General features: G+C 44.4%; 1 protein-coding gene across 1 annotated transcript in view; it reads left to right on the forward strand.

The window, feature by feature from the left end:
* LOC137375926 (polypeptide N-acetylgalactosaminyltransferase 10-like) overlaps window positions 1-14,111 on the forward strand; it is a 137,526-nt gene that overhangs the window by 120,097 nt on the left and 3,318 nt on the right. The gene's annotated exons all lie outside the window — the stretch shown is intronic.

Consider the following 14,111-nt stretch of genomic DNA (forward strand, 5'->3'; position numbering starts at 1 on the left):
TGCCACAAGGATCGGTTCTAGGGCCTCAACTATTTACTATCTATGTCAGTGACTTGGAGGGAGGGACAGAGTGTAGTGTATCCAAATTTGCTGACAATACAAAAATAGGTGGGAAGGCTTGTTGTGATGAGGACTCAAAATCTGCAAAGGGATATAGATCGGTTAAGTGAGTGGGCAAAAACTTGGCAGATGGAGTTCAATGTGGGAAAGTGTGAGGTTATCCACTTTGGTAGGAAGAATAAAAAGGCAGATTATTTAGATGGAGAAAGACTACAAAATACTGCAGTACAGAGGGATCTGCTGTGCATGAAACACAAAACGTTAGCATGCAGGTGCAGCAAGTAATTAGGAAGGCAAATGGAATTTCGGCCTTTATTGCCAGGGGGTTAGAATTTAAAAATAGGGCAGTCTTATTACAACTGCTTCTGGGGTAGGTGGGACCTCTACAAACAGGATGGTCTTCACCTGAACCAGAGGGGTACCAATATCCTGGGGGGGAGATTTGTTAGTGCTCTTCGGGGGGGTTTAAACTAAATCAGCAGGGGAATGGGAACCTAAATTGCAGTGCCAGTGTACAGGCTGTTGAGAGTAGTGAGGTAGGGGATAAGGTTACAGGGACGCAAGAGGGCACTGGCAAGCAAGAACTTGGTTTAAAGTGTGTCTACTTCAACGCCAGGAGCATCCGGAATAAGGTGGGTGAGCTTGCAGCATGGGTTGGTACCTGGGATCCTGATGTTGTGGCCATTTCGGAGACATGGGTAGAGCAGGGGCAGGAATGGATGTTGCAGGTTCCGGGATTTAGATGTTTCAGAAAGAACAGAGAAGAGGGTAAAAGAGGGGGGGGTGTGGCATTGTTAATCAAGGAAAGTATTACAGCGGCAGAAAGGACGTTTGAGGACTCGTCTACTGAGGTAGTATGGGCCGAGGTTAGAAACAGGAGAGGAGAGGTCACCCTGTTGGGAGTTTTCTATAGACCTCCGAATAGTTCCAGAGATGTAGAGGAAAGGATAGCGAAGATGATTCTCGACAGGAGCGAGAGTAACAGGGTAGTGGTTATGGGGGACTTTAACTTTCCAAATATTGACTGGAAATACTATAGTTCGAGTACTTTAGATGGGTCTGTTTTTGTCCAGTGTGTGCAGGAGGGTTTTCTGACACAGTATGTGGACAGGCCAACCAGGGGCGATGCCACATTGGATTTGGTACTGGGTAATGAACCCGGCCAGGTGTTCGATTTAGATGTAGGTGAGCACTTTGGCGATAGTGATCACAATTCGGTTAGGTTTACCTTAGCGATGGGCAGGGACAGGTATATACCGCAGGGCAAGAATTATAGCTGGGGGAAAGGAAATTATGACGCGATTAGGCAAGATTTAGGATGTGTAGGATGGGGAAGGAAACTGCAGGGGATGGGCACAAACGAAATGTGGAGCTTATTCAAGGAGCAGCTAATGCGTGTCCTTGATAAGTATGTACCTGTCAGGCAGGGAGGAAGTTGTCGAGCAAGGGAGCCGTGGTTTACTCAAGAAGTTGAAGCGCTTGCCAAGAGGAAGAGGGCGGCTTATGTTAGGATGAGACGTGAAGGCTCAGTTAGGGCGCTTGAGAGTTACAAGCTAGCCAGGAAGGATCTAAAGGGAGGGCTAAGAAGAGCAAGGAGAGGACACGAGAAGTCATTGGCGGATAGGATCAAAGAAAACCCTAAGGCTTTCTATAGGTATATCAGGAATAAACGAATGACTAGAGTTAGAACAGGGCCAATCAAGGATAGTAGTGGGAAGTTGTGTGCGGAATCAGAGGAGATAGGGGAAGCGTTAAATGAATATTTTTCGTCAGTATTTACAGTAGAGAAAGAAAATGTTGCCGAGGAGATTACTGAGATACAGCCTACTAGGCTAGATGGGATTGAGATTCACAAGGAGGAGGTGTTAGCAATTTTGGAAAGAGTGAAAATAGATAAGTCCCCTGGGCCAGATGGGATTTATCCTAGGATTCTCTGGGAAGCCAGGGAGGAGATTGCAGAGCCGTTGTTGTTGATCTTTAAGTCGTCATTGTCGACAGGAGTAGTGCCGGAGGACTGGAGGATAGCAAATGTTGTCCCCTTGTTCAAGAAGGGGAGTAGAGACAGCCCTGGTAATTATAGACCTGTGAGCCTTACTTCGGTTGTGGGTAAAATGTTGGAAAAGGTTATAAGAGACAGGATTTATAATCATCTTGAAAAGAATAAGTTCATTTGCGATAGTCAGCACGGTTTTGTGAAAGGTAGGTCGTGCCTCACAAACCTTATTGAGTTTTTCGAGAAGGTGACCAAACAGGTGGATGAGGGTAAAGCCGTGGATGTGGTGTATATGGATTTCAGTAAGGCGTTTGATAAGGTTCCCCACGGTAGGCTATTGCAGAAAATACGCAAGTATGGGGTTGAAGGTGATTTAGAGCTTTGGATCAGAAATTGGCTAGCTGAAAGAAGACAGAGGGTGGTGGTTGATGGCAAATGTTCATCCTGGAGTTTAGTTACTAGTGGTGTACCGCAAGGTTCTGTTTTGGGGCCACTGCTGTTTGTCATTTTTATAAACGACCTGGATGAGGGTGTAGAAGGGTGGGTTAGTAAATTTGCGGATGACACGAAGGTCGGTGGAGTTGTGGATAGTGTCGAAGGGTGTTGTAGGGTACAGAGGGACATAGATAGGCTGCAGAGCTGGGCTGAGAGATGGCAAATGGAGTTTAATGCGGAGAAGTGTGAGGTGATTCACTTTGGAAGGAGTAACAGCAATGCAGAGTACTGGGCTAATGGGAAGATTCTTGGTAGTGTAGATGAGCAGAGAGATCTTGGTATCCAGGTACATAAATCCCTGAAAGTTGCTACCCAGGTTAATAGGGCTGTTAAGAAGGCATATGGTGTGTTAGCCTTTATTAGTAGGGGGATCGAGTTTCAGAGCCACGGGGTCATGATGCAGCTGTACAAAACTCTGGTGAGGCCGCACCTGGAGTATTGCGTGCAGTTCTGGTCACCGCATTATAGGAAGGATGTCGAAGCTTTGGAAAGGGTGCAGAGGAGATTTACTAGGATGTTGCCCGGTATGGAAGGAAGGTCTTACGAGGAAAGGCTGAGGGACTTGGGGTTGTTTTCGTTGGAGAGAAGGAGGAGGAGAGGTGACTTAATAGAGACATACAAGATAATCAGAGGGTTAGATAGGGTGGATAGTGAGAGTCTTTTTCCTCGGATGAGGATGGCAAACACGAGGGGACATAGCTTTAAGTTGAGGGGTGAAAGATATAGGACAGATGTCAGAGGTAGTTTCTTTACGCAGAGAGTAGTAGGGGCGTGGAACGCCCTGCCTGCAACAGTAGTAGACTCGCCAACTTTAAGGGCATTTAAGTGGTCATTGGATAGACATATGGATGTAAATGGAATAGTGTAGGTCAGATGATCGGCGCAACATCGAGGGCCGAAGGGCCTGTACTGCGCTGTAATATTCTAATTCTAATTCTAACTGTGCAGAGTGTTGGTGAGGCCACACCTGGAGCACTGCGTACAGTTTTGGTCCCCGTATTTAAGGAAGGATATACTAGCATTGGCGGCAGTTCAGAAAAAGTTCACTAGGCTGATTCCTGGGATGAAGAGGTTGTCTTATCAAGAATGGCTAAACAGGTTATGCCTTTATTCATTGACGTTTAGAAGAATGAGAGGTGATCTTATAGTAACATATAAGATTTTAAGGGGGCTTGATAGGGTAGTTGTTGAGAATATGTTCCCACTGGTGGGTGAATCTCAAACTTGGGGACATAGTTACAGAATAATGGGGCACACATTTAAAACTGAGATGCGAAGGAATTTCTTCTCTCAGAAGGTGGTAAATGTCTGGAATTCTCTGAGTTGTGGAGGCTAGATCATTAAATGTATTTAAGGAGGAGGTAGGTAGATTTTTGAAATCTCGGAGTCGAGGGATATGCGGAGCAGGCCCAAAGAGGAGTTGAGACCTGGGATAGATCAGCCATGATCTTATTGAATGGTGGGGCAGGCTTGAGGGGCTGAATGGCCTACTCCTGCTCCTATTATGTTCTTATGTAGGGCTCATAGGATTGGGGGTAATATATTAGCATGGATTGAAACTTGGTTAATGGACAGAAAACAGAAGGAATAAATGGGTCATTTTTGGAATGGCAGAGTGTAGCTAGCGGAGTGCTGTAAAGATCAGTGCTTGGGCCTCAGCAATTTACAATTTGTGTCAATGATTTAAATGAAGCGACTGTGTGTTATATATCCAGGTTTGCTGACGATACAAAGCTAGGTGGGAAGGTAAACTGTGAGGAAAACTCAGAGAGGCTGCAAAGGGATATAGACCAGTTAAGTGATTTGGCAAGAAGGGATGGAGTATATATTGTGGGATTTGTAAAATTATCCACTTTGGTAGGAAGAATGGAAAAGCATTTTTTTTAAATCAGAGACTACTAACTGTTGGTATTCAGAAGGATTTCAGGGTCTTTGTACGTAAGTCACAAAGTTAACATGTAGGTACAGCAAGCAATTAGGAAGGCAGATGTTCTATTGGCCTTTATTGCAAGGGGATTGAAGTGCATGAGTAAGGAAGTCTTGCTCCAATTCTATAGGGCTTTGGTGAATCCACATCTGGAGTATTGTGTACAGCTTTGGTCTCCGTCGCCTAACCTAAGGAAGAATGTACTTGTCTTACGGGTGCTATGAAGGTTCACTAGATTGATTCCTGGGATAAGAGAGCTGTCCTATGAGGAGAGATTTGAGTAGAATGGCCCTATTCTCTGGAGTTTAGAAGCATGAAAGGTGATCTCATTGACATGTAACATTCTGAGAGGGCTTGACAGGGTAGATGCTGAGAGGCTGTTTCCCCTGGCTGGAGAGTCTGGAATTAGAGGCCATAGTCTCGGGATAAATGGTCAGCCATTTAGGACTGAGATGAGGAGAAATTTCACTGAGTTGTAAATCTTCGGAATTCTGCACCTCCGATGACCGTGGATGCTCAGTCAAATAGTATATTTAAGAGATTGATAAATTCTTGGCTACGAAGGGATTTGGGGATAGAGTGGGAAAGTAGAGTTGATGTAGAAGTTCACCCATGATCTTACTGAATGGCTGAGCTCAATGGGTTGTATGGCTACTCCTGTTTCTATTTCTTATGTTCCTAAAATGTAGCAAGTGGGAATGCAAATTATTAATCAAGAATTGGCAGTCAGCAGCTACCAATACAGCAAACCAGGAAGAGAAAAGGAGCCATGAAATTATTCAAAATATTGATTGACACAAGTTAAATAAAAGATTCTCTGGCAAGTGTCCTATTTAATGTGTATTTATTTATTTTTTATTTATTTATTTAGAGATATAGCACTGAAATAAACCCTTCGGCCCACTGAGTCTGTGCCGACCAACAACCACCCATTTCTACTAACCCTACAGTAATCCCATATTCCCTACCACCTACCTAAACTAGGGACAATTTACAACGGCCAATTTACCTATCACCTGCAAGTCTTTGGCTGTGGGAGGAAACCGGAGCACCCGGCGAAAACCCACGCGGTCACAGGGAGAACTTGCAAACTCCGCACAGGCAGTACCCAGAATCGAACCCGGGTCCCTGGAGCTGTGAGGCTGCGGAGCTAACCACTGCGCCAGTGCCGACCTTTGCTTTAATTTTGGAGCCATTGGCATCCTTGTTTTGGAAGGCCTGCTTTGAGTGATTTGGCTGTCTAGATGGAAATCAACTCCTCTGCTATCCCTGGAACATTGAACCTGTATGCTCACTTAAAACCCCTGCTCTGCACCAGCACTCTGCTGTGCCCTTGTCAGAGTAGCCTTGGCAACAGATGAAATGTAGGTAGGAAGCTCAGCATTGGTTCAAGTAGGATACTTAGCCTTTAATCTCTGAGCTATACTTGAGGTTGAAGTTGAGGATGTTGATGGAGTCAGGACTAGGACATGAAATGCAGTTGGAATCAATTTTACCAATACTTAGTTAGAATCATAGAATGGTTACAGCACAGCAGGAGGCTATTCAACCTGTCATGCCGATGCTAGCTCTCTACAAGAGTAGCTCTAAGCTAGTCCCACTCCAATGTCTTTTCCCCCAAAGCTCTGCAAATTTTTTTTCTCTTCAGATGCTTATCCAGTTCCCTTAGAAAGGCACAACTGAATCTGCCTCCACCACCATCTTCAGCTGCTTCATCAATGACCTTCCCTCCATCATAAGGTCAGAAGGAGGGATGCTCGCTGATTGCACAATGTTCACCATTTGTGACTTCTCAGGTACTGAAGTAGCCTATGTCCATGTGCAGCAAGACCTGGACAACATCCAGGCTTGGGCTGATGGCTGATAACTGGCAAGTAACATCCACCTCACACAAGTGCCAGGCAATGACCATCTCAACAAGGCTTTAGAAAGGGTGCTGAAAAGATATACAAGAATAGTTAGAGGGATGAGGGACTTCTGTTAACTGGATAAATTGGGTGATTATCCTTGGAGAAGAAAGGTTGAGAGCAGACTTGATAGGGATGTTCAAAATCATGAGAGTCTAGGCAGAGTAGGTAGAGAGAAACTGTTCCAAATTGGCAGAAGGGTTGAGAACCAGAAAACTCATCTAAGGTGATTGGCAAAAAGAACCAATGGTGGCATGAGGAAAATTGTTTTTACGCAGCAAGTGGTTAGGATCTGGAATGCACCCCAAGGACTGCAGCGGTTCAAGAAGGCAGCTCACCACCTTTTCAAGGGCAATTAGGGATGGGCAATAAATGCTGGCCGACTCAGCGACGCCCACATCCCATGAACGAATAAAAAAAAAAACTCTCAGTAGTGCATTCCAGATCCTAACCACTTGCTGCGTAAAAAAAAAAAACCTCATATCGCCCTTATCACTCTAACTATTCCTGTATATCTTTTTGGCACCCTCTCTAAAGCCTTTGCATCCTTCCAAAAGTGTGGTGCCCAGAATTGGACACAACACTCCAGTTGAGGCTGAACCAGCATGTTATTAAGTTTTAGCATAACTTCCTTGCCTTTGGACTCTATGGCTCCATTTATAAAGCTCAGGATACAGTATGCCCTTTTAACCACTTTCTCAACTTGTCCTGCCGCCTTCAACGATTTGTGCATATATACCCCCAGGTGTCTCTATTCCTGTGTCTTCCTTTTATATTACCTGTCCTTAGTCTTCCTAACAAAATGGATGCTGATTTGAAGCTATTAATCATGAAACAATACCATACTGGTGAAGTACATACACCACATAGTTGATACAGATGGCTTTGGATTTTACAATGTCCCTCTACATTCAGCCACTGGCAGATGCCCAGTAGAACTGCATGATAATTCTCTCTCGTTCCCTCCCACTCCACCCTGTTTCTTAATCCTGCTACTGAGAATTTGCCACGTGAAGAATTTTACATGCAAACCCACAACCTACCACTAAGTGGTGCAATTTACTTCTATTCAATTCTGTGTTTAGAAATAGATCACCAGTCCTGAACGTCTTTCCTCAGTAATGAATAGAACAGCTAACAGTTCATAGGTCCATCCTGTATAAACTCTTAATATGTTAATTTGATGTTTGATGATTTTTTCTGTTCGTTACCCTAATCACTGCTGGATTTCTTCTTCTTTGGCCTCCTTGTCACGAGAGACAATGGGTAAGCGCCTGGAGGTGGTCAGTGGTTTGTGAAACAGTGCCTGGAGTGGCTATAAAGGCCAATTCTAGAGCAAGAGGGTAACTAGAGAAAGGATTGGCCCACTCAAGGACAAAGGAGGAAAGTTATGCGTGGAGTCAGAGAAAATGGGTGAGATTCTAAACGAGTACTTTGCATCGGTATTCACCGAGGAGAGGGAAATGACGGATGTTGAGGTTAGGGACAGGACGGATGTTGAGGTTAGGGATAGATGTTTGATTACTCTAGGTCAAGTCGGCATAAGGAGGGAGGAAGTGTTGGGTATTCTAAAAAGGCATTAAGGTGGCCAAGTCCCCAGGTCCGGATGGGATCTATCCCAGGTTACTGAGGGAAGCGAGAGAGGAAATAGCTGGGGCCTTAACAGATATCTTTGCAGCATCCTTAAACACGGGTGAGGTCCCGCAGGACTGGAGAATTGCTAATGTTGTCCCCTTGTTTAAGAAGGGTAGCAGGGATAATCCAGGTAATTATAGACCGGTGAACCTGACGTCAGTGGTAGGGAAGCTGCTGGAGAAGATACTGAGGGATAGGATCTATTCCCATTTGGAAGAAAATGGGCTTATCAGTGATAGGCAACATGGTTTTGTGCAGGGAAGGTCATGTATTACCAACTTAATTGAATTCTTTGAGGAAGTGACAAAGTTGATTGATGAGGGAAGGGCTGTAGATGTCATATACATGGACTTCAGTAAGGCGTTTGATAAGGTTCCCCATGGTAGGCTGATGAAGAAAGTGAAGTCGCATGGGGTCCAGGGTGTACTAGCTAGATGGATAAAGAACTGGCTGGGCAACAGGAGACACAGAGTAGCAGAGGAAGGGAGTTTCTCAAAATGGAGACGTGTGACCAGTGGTGTTCCACAGGGATCCGTGCTGGGACCACTGTTTGTGATATACATAAATGATTTGGAGGAAAGTATAGATGGTCTGATTAGCAAGTTTGCAGATGACACTAAGATTGGTGGAGTAGCAGATAGTGAAGGGGACTGTCAGAGAATACAGCAGAATATAGATAGATTGGAGAGTTGGGCAGAGAAATGGCAGATGGAGTTCAATCCGGGCAAATGCTAGGTGATGCATGTTGGAAGATCCAATTCAAGAGTGAACTATACAGTAAATGGAAAAGTTCTGGGGAAAATTGATGTACAGAGAGATTTGGGTGTTCAGGTCCATTGTTCCCTGAAGGTGGCAACGCAGGTCAATAGAGTGGTCAAGAAGGCATACGGCATGCTTTCCTTCATCGGACGGGTATTGAGTACAAGAGTTGGCAGGTCATGTTACAGTTGTATAAGACTTTGGTTCGGCCACATTTGGAATACTGCGTGCAGTTCTGGTCGCCACATTACCAAAAGGATGTAGATGCTTTGGAGAGGGTGCAGAGGAGATTCACCAGGATGTTGCCTGGTATGGAGGGCGCTAGCTATGAAGAGAGGTTGAGTAGATTAGGATTATTTTCATTAGAAAGACGGAGGTTGAGGGGGGACCTGATTGAGGTGTACAAAATCATGAGGGGTATAGACAGGGTGGATAGCAAGAAGCTTTTTCCCCAGAGTGGGGGATTCAATTACTAGGGGTCACGAGTTCAAAGTGAGAGGGGAAAAGTTTAGGGGGGATATGCGTGGAAAGTTCTTTACACAGAGGGTGGTGGGTGCCTGGAATGCGTTGCCAGCGGAGGTGGTAGACGCGGGCACGATAGCGTCTTTTAAGATGTATCTAGACAGATACATGAATGGGCAGGAAGCAAAGAGATACAGACCCTTAGAAAATAGGCGACATGTTCAGATAGAGGATCTGGATCGGCGCAGGCTTGGAGGGCCGAAAGGCCTGTTCCTGTGCTGTAATTTTCTTTGTTCTTTGTTCTTGTTCTTTGACAGACTCTTCCACGGGTGCTGCAGATAAAATTGGTTGTCGGGGCTGTTACACAGTTGGCTCTCCGCTTGCGCGTCTGTCTTTTTTCCTGCCAACTGCAAAATTTCCTGCCAAATTCTTCAATTCGCCACACTTTAGCCCCGCCTTTATGGCTGCCCACCAGCTCCGACGATCACTGGCAACTGACTGCCACGACTTGTGATCAATGTCACAGGACTTCATGTCGCGTTTGCAGACGTCTTTAAAGCGGAGACATGGACGGCCGGTGGGTCTAATACCAGTGACGAACTCGCTGTAAAATGCGTCCTTGGGGATCCTGCCATCTTCCATGTGGCTCACGTGGCCAAGCCATCTCAAGCGCCACTGGCTCAGTAGGGTGTATATGCTTGGGATGTTGGCCGCCTCGAGGACTTCTGTGTTGGTCCTGCCACCTGATGCCAAGGATTCTCTGGAGGCAGCAAAGATGGAACGAATTGAGATGTCGCTCTTGGCTGACATACGTTGACCAGGCCTCGCTGCCATAGAGCAAGGTACTGAGGACACAGGCTTGATACACTCGGACTTTTGTGTTCCGTGTCAGTGTGCCATTTTCCCACACTCTCTTGGCCAGTCTGGACATAGCAGTGGAAGCCTTTCCCAAGCACTTGTTGGTTTCTGCATCGAGAGACAGGTTACTGGTGATAGTTGAGCCTAGTTAGGTGAACTCTTGTACCACTTCCAGAGCATGGTCACCGATATTGATGGATGGAGCATTTCTGACGTCCTGTCCCATGCTGTTCATTTTCTTGAGGCTGATGGTTAGGCCAAATTCGTTGCAGGCAGCTGCAATCCTGTCCATGAGTCTCTGCAGACACTCTTCAGTGTGAGATGTTAATGCAGCATCGTCAGCAAAGAAGAGTTCCCTGATGAGGACTTTCTGTACTTTGGTCTTTGGTCTTCGCTCTTAGATGGGAAAAGTTAAACAACCTGCCACATGATCTTGTGCTGAATATGACTGCATAGGTGTTGCCAGTAGTCATTTTCGCAGCGCCTGGCTGTTCTTTGTGCAGCACTTTTGGCTGCTTTAAGTGCTACGGATGTTAACTCGCTGGGGGATTTCTTGTAGTTCAGCAGTGCAATGCGCTTAGCAGCTATGACCGGTTCCAGCTCTTCAAAATGAGATTGAAACCAGTCTGCATTCTGCTTCACACGTTTGCCATCGGTGGTCATTGCTGAGTCATAGATGGCATCTCTGATGTGGGCCCACTTGGTCTCTGCATCCCCTATCGGAGTGTTTGAGACTGTTCAAATTCATTTCACATGGACCATTAATTTACCACAGAGAAATTTTAGCTTATGTTATGTTAACATTTAGATTAACTTTTAGATTACTAGCAAATTTAGAGAAATTGCAGGCATCTCCCAGGCTAGTCGATTTTCCAAAATAACATTCAGTTCATACACTAGCACAGAAACAAATAATATTACTATCATAATATATCTACGAAGATGTCAGGAATAGTTTTATTCCAGTAATGCTAACCTTAACTTAAATATACAACTGTAAAACTACTTACTGCTTTAAATTAAAACATTTCTGCTTTGCTCTATTGTCCCGTTATTTCCGTTTTTTCTCCTTCTCTGTTTTATTTTTTTATATCAATTTAAACCTCTTTTACTTAAAAAAAAAAAAAAAAATTCAAAATTTCTTGTTTTTTTCCTCGTCCTGGTTGCATCCCTTCATTTTGAAGGCAGGAACAGCTTTAAGTAACACTGTTTGGTTGAAAATTAGCTATGAAGATCTTTTTTAAAGCCAAATAAATGCAAAAAGTGTAAAGATTGACATGGTTATATGATAAATGTAACTGCCAATTTTTGATGTATAAATGCATCAGATCTGTAATGACGGCCATAGGATCAGTTATTTGTATTGGTAGACCTGGACTCACTTCAAGACAGGTCATCACTGGTAAAGGTTAAGATTAGATTAAGAAATCAAGGGGCAAATTTTTCAGACCTCACCCCACTACCGAGTCGTGGGGAGGGGGGTGGGTGGGGGGCCAGAAAATGCCTCCTCGATTCCGGGAAGGCTCGGCCCAATATTGCCGGTGGCAGCCCTCCGCCGCTTGGCGAAGGGACGGGAATTAAGAACCTTCACACTCCCGCTGTCTGTCGCGGTGCGATATTCATGCCAGTAGCTGGCATTCCCATGTCTTCAGAACGCTGGTGGGGAGGGGTTCCAGGTAGGTTTTTCAGTGCCTGGTGGGGGGGAGCGGTGTCAGAGTTTCTCATTGGTGTAGGGGATGGTGAGAAAGGTTAGAGTGTAAAGTGTATGAACTTTGGGGGTGGGGGGGTAAGGTCATGTGCACAAGGTGTTTTGTGGGGAGAGAGAGCAGGAAATGTGTAATGTGACCGGATTAATTAATGACCTCAGAGTAAAGGCACCTCTAGGTAACAATATGATTGAATTTTACATCCAGTTTGAAGGAGAAGAGAGTGGGTCTGAGACTAGTATTTTAAACTTAAATAAGGGCAACTATGTGGGCATGAAAGCTGAGTTAGCTGAAGTGGACTGGGTTACTGGGCTAGGAGATAGATCAATAGAGAAGCACTGGCAGACATTTAAGGGGATATTTCAGAATACTCAATACAAGTATATTTCTACTATAAAGAAAAATTCTAAGTAGAGGACCCACCATCCATGGTTAACTAAAGAAGTTAAGGAAAGCTTCAAACTTAAGGAAAAAGCATATAATTGTACAAAGATGAGTGGCAGGTCAGATGATTGGTCAGAATATAAAGAACGGCAGAGAATGACTAAAAGGTTAATCAGGAGAAAGAAATTAGGAAGCTAGCTAGAAATGTAAAAACAGATAGCAAGAGTTTCTACGGGTATTTCAAAAGGAAAAGAGTAAGTAAGGTGAGTGTTGGTCCTCTAGAGTGTGAGAATGGGGAGTCAATAGTAGATAATAAGGAAATGGTGGAAGAAATGAACAAATATTTTGCTTGTGTCTTCACTGTAGAGGATACAAAAAACATTCCAGTAATAGCTATAAATCAGGAGGTGGAAGGAAGAGAGGAACTTGGTGAAATTGCAATCAAGAGGGAAGCGGTACTGAGCAAACAGATGGAGCTGCGGGCTGATGGGCTTCATCCTAGGGTCTTAAAAGAGGTGGCTAATGAGGTAGTAGATGCGTTGGTGTTAATTTTTCAAAATTTGAAAGATTCTGGAAAGGTTCCATCAGACTGGAAAGTAGCAAATATAATACCTCTATTCAAGAAGCGGGTGGAGGCGGGGGGGAGACGGAAAACCAGTAAAAATAGGCCAGTTAGCTTGACGTCTGTCATGAAGAAGCTGTTAGAAACGATCATTAAGGAGGCTATAGCTGGGCACTTAGAAAAACTCAAGGTAATCAGGAATAGTCAGCATGGTTTTGTGAAAGGGAAATCATGTTTAACCAATTTATTGGAGTTCTTTGAAGAAGTAACATGCGCTGTGGATAAAGGGGAGCCCATTGACGTACTGTACTTGGATTTCCAGAAGGCATTTGACAAGGTGCCACATAAAAGGTTATTGTGCAAAGTAGGAGCTCATGGTGTAGGGAGTAACGTATTAGCATGGATAGAAGATTGGTTGGCTGGCAGAAAACAGAGTATGCATAAATGGTTTCTTTTCTGATTGGCAGGATGTGACGAGTGGAGTCCCACAGGGGTCTGTCCTGGGGCCTCAATTTTTTACAATTTATCTCAATGACTTTGATGAGGGGAGCAATGGCATGGTAGCTAAATTTACAGATGACACAAAGATGGGTAGGAAAGTTTGTGAAGAGGACATAAGGAAGTTGCAGACCGATCTGGATAGGTTGAGTGAGTGGGCAAAAATCTGGCGGATGGAGTATAATGTGGGAAAATGTGAAGTTGTTCACTTTGACAGGAAGTGTAAAAAAGCAGAGTATTACTTAAATGGAGAATGACTGCAGAATTCTGGGGTGTAGAGGGATCTAGGTGTTCGAGTGCATGAGTCACAAAAAGTTAGTATGCAGGTACAGCAAGTAATAAAGAAGGCTAATGGAATGCTGTCCTTTATTACGGGAGGAATTGAAAATAAAAGTAAGGATGTTATGCTTCAGTTATACAGGACATTGGTGAGACCACATCTCGAATACTGTGTGCTGTTTTGGTCTCATTTAAGGAAGGATGTAAATGTGTTGGAGGCGGTTTAGAGAAGGTTTACTAGATTGATACCTGGAATGAGCTGGTTGTCTTATGAGGAAAGGTTGGACAGACTGGCTTTGTTTTCACCGGAGTTTAGAAGAGTGAGGGGAGACTTGATTAAAGTTTATATGATCCTGAACGTGGATATGGAAAGGATGTTTCCTCCTGTGGGTGAGTCCAGAACTAGGGGCCACTGTTTAAAAAGAAATTAGGGGTCACCCTTTTAGGACAGAGATGAGGAGAAACTTTTTCTCTGAGGGTTGTGTGACTTTGGAACACTCTGCCTCAGAAGGTGGTGGAGACAGGGTCATTGAATATTTTTAAGGCGGAGGTAGATAGATTCTTGTTAGGCAAGGGAATCAAAGGT

The sequence above is a fragment of the Heterodontus francisci genome, chromosome 12, assembly GCF_036365525.1.
Source record: "Heterodontus francisci isolate sHetFra1 chromosome 12, sHetFra1.hap1, whole genome shotgun sequence".
NCBI classification, from domain to species: domain Eukaryota; kingdom Metazoa; phylum Chordata; class Chondrichthyes; order Heterodontiformes; family Heterodontidae; genus Heterodontus; species Heterodontus francisci.